Genomic DNA, 6,006 nt, shown 5'->3' on the forward strand with positions numbered 1-6,006 from the left:
TTGAAGTATAAATTTATAAAATTGTAAAAAATAATTAAAAAAATAGTTAAATAAAAATTAGAATAGAAAAATAGAAAATAGTTGTATCAAATTGGTTGATTAATTACATGAGAGATAAAAATAAGAAAATAATGTATAAAATGATAACATAAATTATGTTTTTTATATTAAAAAATATAAAATAGATATATTGATTTATGATTAATGACAATATAGTTACCAAAAAAAATTATAGTTAAACATACAAAAATCATGTTGTTAAAATTGACTATACTAATTTATATTAAAATTATAGTAGCAAAAATTTGAGTTTATAAAATATTTGAAAAAAAAAATTAACTAATATTGGTAAATTATGGTTTATGATGAAATAATAAATGTGTTTATTGAATTTAAATTTCCACTCATCTTAGGCCACACAACATCCGCCACATAACCCTCCATCACCATTCATCACCACAGAGTATTATATCCCATGTCCATCACCATTCATGATTCTGCCTCCATATGATGCAACTATTCTAACACCACCACCACCACCAGTAGCTTTTGACACTGGGACCTCATATGATACCTCATACAGTCAAGGAATAAATTTAAATGTTAACTTCGAAACAATGTTAGATGTTCTACCTCCAGAGATACGTCGTAACTCACATCGTGGAGCCAGAGATAGGCATAGGGAGTGCATCTTGACACCACATTAGCCTGACCAATCGCACGAGGATAGAGATTGACTTCCTGAGGTCACTAGGAACAGATATTGCTGTCATTTATGAACATGTACCTTAACTAGATGTTTTATGACATATGTTAATTTGTTTATTTTTTCACACTGTTTTATTAACATGATCTTATGTTATGCAACTTTCTTATAAAAAGAGGATTGGGTCATAATGAAAATATTGCCATTAAAAATTACTACTCATTAGGTTAAATAGAAGTACATTGACGTGTATTGTGACCAATTTGATGACAATTACTACATTTATATCTATTTTGTGACTCAATCCAATCCATTTCATTCCTAATTCGAGTTGATTTGGATCTTTCCTTACCTCTGATTCTCGTCTTATCAAGCAGTAACTTCCACTCATTGCGTGTAAGAACATTATTGTCATTTTCCAGGGGGAACCATGGTGATGAATATGCATTCACGACATTTTGCACAGAGTAAACATCATCAATATATTGCTAAAAGTCAATACTTACCGATGTACAGGCAGCAATCACATGTGAGCATGGACATCGATATGCCTACAATCTCCCGCATTCAAAGTATCTTCTATACAGAACAACAGTCCACTTATTATCACCCCTTTGTGTGATCGGATTGAAGGCCTGCTCAACCTCAAATCTTGTTCTTTCTATATCATATTGTCTCACTTGATGTGAAGATGCTTCCTCTTGATTTTTTTGCATTTTTAGCATCAGTTTTGAACAAAACCTCTTATCATTGTTCAGGTCATTCATTGCGTCTTGTCCACGCTTCACAAAATATTCAACCATTCGTCTATAAGTGCATTTTACAGTAGCGGTTATAGGTAAGTTCCTTGCCCCCTTCAATACCTTGTTAAAAGCCTCTGACAAATTCATGGTCATGTGTCCATAACGGCATCCATTATCGTCATGACTCAAAGTCAATTTTTCCTTTGAAATATTGTCAATCCACCTTTGTATTTCTGGTGATACATTGCGAAATCTTCTCAATTTCTCTTCGAATACAACCTTTGAAGGTATATATGCTGCAAATAACAAATATTCAATCATTACTTGTAAATTAAAATCAATATAAGTTAAGATGAAACAAAAAAATAAAAAGGTCATGTTACCTAATTTCGTCAGCTATTTTTTCAAATCAATGTTCTTGAATCTATGATTAAAATTGCTTGCTATATGACGAATACAATAAACATGATATGCATTAGGAGGTTGTCATTCAATATATGGGTTTGAAACAACACTTTTGATACTTTGATGCGTATCAGATATTAAACATAATCTTGTCTTTATTGTTACATGCACACGAATCATTGCCAAAAATCATTCTCACACTGACAGAATCTCTCCCTCAATAATAGCAAAAGCAAGTGGTAGGACACAATTATTCCCATCTTGTGTCGTTGCAATCAACAATGTGTGACGATACTTACCATACAAAAATGTTCCATCTACTTAAACAATAGGTTTGTAAAAGTTGAATTCTTCCTTACATTGATTAAAATACCAAAATAATCGCTTAAATACTCTAAATCTATTGTCCACCTGATGTCCAACAACAAATGACTTCGTTTTAATTTTATAAATAGAACCTGGAGCATGAAATTGCATATACTCTAATCATCTTGGCAATATAGCATATGATTCATCTCAGTCACCAAATATGCTTACAATCGCCTCTTGTTTCACCTTCCAAGTCTTCTTGTATGAAATTTTATATCCAAATTGACTTGTCATCATTTCTTGAATTAGACTTATAAGCAATGATGGTTCAAGATTAATCATACCTACATAACAACGAAACAAAAGAGGTAAATCTCTTTATTGTCAAAAGGCTTCACGAAATAAGATATTATACAAAACTTATCAATGATGTATGAACAAATCAAATATGAATCTAGCTTGGTACGGCCTTGAGATATTGTTGGGTTGAGACATGTATGTTTACTCCCACACCTTGTTATTTTCCATTGACTTGAATTTTTAAGCAATGATACTCTTATTCTCCATAGACAACCATTATTATGGTTTAAACACTTCACGTACAATTTTATCGGTTTTGACTCAACAACAAAATAACTCTGATGTATTTTCATTGCATGCTGTTTTAAAACATTTTTAACTTCTTCTTTTGAGTCAAATAATAAACCTTCATGTAACAAATCTCCAATAACCCATGAAATGTTATCACTAATTTCTTCTGTTTCAATTTCTTGGTCTGGGTGATCTTAATTAATATAATTGTAGTGTGAACTTATATTCCAAAAAGGTATTTCACCTATAACTACATATAATCAGACATTATTCATCATTAAAAAAAAATAGTCACATTGAAATCTACTTTATAAATATTACCTCCAACATTTTCTTGTTGTACATTTAAGTTTGAATCAAAATTACTACTTACATCTGTATCCGATGAGCTATCTAACGAAATATGTCCTTCATCAATATCATTATCATTATCATTATTACTATTGACTTTATCTTCATCTTCATAACTACATAAATATATATATCCTTCAAATTACATACACCTATTCAATATGTGTCATCACTAAAATTTTTAAAAAAATAAATATTATAGTGTAAGACATACCTTCTATAACATTTATATTTCTCATTTCCATAAGATTAAGCAATGATAATGATAAGTTTAAGTCCAACATATTTGACCCAACTTTTAAACTCTCACCAAATGCAATATCCGCATATAATTTAATAACAGTTGTAATACTTTATTATTGATACGCACTAATCATACAATCAATATCTTCATCATCACACATATCCAATGCAGTGTATTGTTTAGCGTTTGAACTAACCATAAAACGAGAAATTATTTTAGATATGAAATGATTATTACTAATATTCAACTTGTCATGAATATTTTTTTTTTCAAATTCATTAAACTTATTCCTCTTTTTATCTTTATCATTTTTTTGTTACCTTCAAATGTCACACCTTCATTTCTAACAACAATTTTTCCATTCCAATATATAATAATAATAATCTCACTCATCATATATTTTAAAAAAATATCAATAAACAATTACAATTATACTTTTTTGTATAAATAATAAAAATAAATTATTGTTAAACCACATAAACATACTACTATATTTCACAATATTTTATATTACAAAAAGTTTTATATTTTTTTATACATATTCCACACACATATATAATAAATATTCACAATAAATATAATATCTATTTTTAAAATATTAAACATCTATTAACTTAACAAATATAACTACTCCTATTTATTTAAGTAATTAAAAATAATATCTCAAAATTTTTAATAATAAAAAATATTTAACAAAATATACAAAATTTATAACTAACCTTATATACAAGTCTTCCAAATATACAACCTCTCTTCACTTTAATTTGGATCCGTAGGAGGAGGTAAAATTATATACTCTAAATTCGGTGGACATTTAAGTAGCAGCGGAGTGGCCAGGGGATAATGATTACTTTCGTCTCAAATTGAGATGAAAAATACCACGTGCTTATAATTTCATCTGAAATTGGGACGATTTCAAATACAACCATACACTTGTCATTATTTCACAGTTTCATTTTTATTAAGGGTGAATTACACCTATTTCGTCTCTTTCTTATGCGAAACCATAGTACACGTGTCCAAATTTGCAAAATTTCATCCCTATTCTAGACGAATTCAATAAATAAATAAATAAAATTAACTTCACTGAGGTCAAATACAAAATCGAAGCTTACGTCACAACAAATTGACCTGGAAATTACTTTACTTTTTATTTTATTTTAGTAATTAATTTTTAAAAAATCATTATTTTAATCATTAAGCGATTGGGCTTCTCGTCGAGGATGGGCGATCTGCTGCTTGATCGTCGCACTTCCCTATAACTTCTATGACGCAATTAAACACTTTAATTTATTTATTTTAAACTTACTCTTCTAACTTTACAGCATTTAGTAGTTTTGTATTTTTATTAATTTTATTCCGCGTGTTAGTAAAAAAGATTAGGCTAATAAATAGTATGAAGTTGAAAAACTATATTTTTATTTAAAGAGTCCAACGAAAAATTTATAACTTTAGACAAAATACCATATTATGAGGTTTGTTTTGTGGAAGTGAAAAAAAATACATATTTTAAATAAATCGAGTTTTGGATGAAATACAAATAGATCCTGAGAATGACAACAATTGAATACTTGCAAGATTACATAAACATAATGAGTAATATAAAGATGCGATTTAAACAATTATTTTAATAAATTATTTATTTATTTGTCATCTCAAATTTTTTAATTTTACCTTTCTAAAAAATATTATTTATTTGATTTGGTTAACTTATCAGTAACTTGTTAACCCATTTAATTAAATTTACATGATATTTTAATTAGATTATATAATTTGATAATAAATAAGATGTATTATTGATAATATTACATGTTTTATATTTTTTAAATTATAAAATTTATACTTTTAAAATTAAGATGTAAAAATATTTAAAAAAATGAAAATATATATAATACATCAACGTTCACATTAGTTTTATATTATATAAAGACTGCTTGTTTTATTTTTTTGGGAAAAAAAATACCTTTTTCAAACAGTAATGATTTTTAAATTGTTTACACTGTTAGGTTAAGATTAAAGAACCCATAAACTAAACAAAATAATTTTAGCCTTTTTTAGTAAGTTGTTTTGAATGGTTTGTAGAAAAAATAAAAGTGTAATTATTTACTAAAATAAAAAAAACTATATTTGTAATCAAACAAAAGTATCTTATAAATTTTACATATATGACGAGACAGAATAAATAATAAAAAAAATTATATTTAAGACAAATTATGTGTGGAAAGAAATATTGATAGAATAATATAATTTTTTAATGAATATTTTATGACAAACGATATAATTTTATATACAGCTATTCTTATGAAAAATTACACAATGTTAAGAAATAACGTATTTACAAAAACTAAAATAGAATTAATAAAACTTAAATTAATTATGACTAAAGAAAATGCATTTTACAAATTATTCTCAGTTAAATTCAATCTTAAATGCACAAGACTAATTATGAAAGAAGGTAATCATACGTATAGTCTCAATTTCTAAATGGTTTTATTTATTTATGACATAGAAGTTGATAAAACAGTTAAGCCAAACTTATATCATATATCTTTGATTTATATTAAAAATTGAGTTTCACGTCCTCAAAATAATTTTTTTTAAAAGAAATATTGATTATAAAGTGAAAAATAAAAAGTTATTTATCATCAATCTATTTA

Source organism: Abrus precatorius, unplaced genomic scaffold, assembly GCF_003935025.1.
Source record: "Abrus precatorius isolate BTA unplaced genomic scaffold, Abrus_2018 Scaffold3, whole genome shotgun sequence".
Lineage (NCBI taxonomy): Eukaryota > Viridiplantae > Streptophyta > Magnoliopsida > Fabales > Fabaceae > Abrus > Abrus precatorius.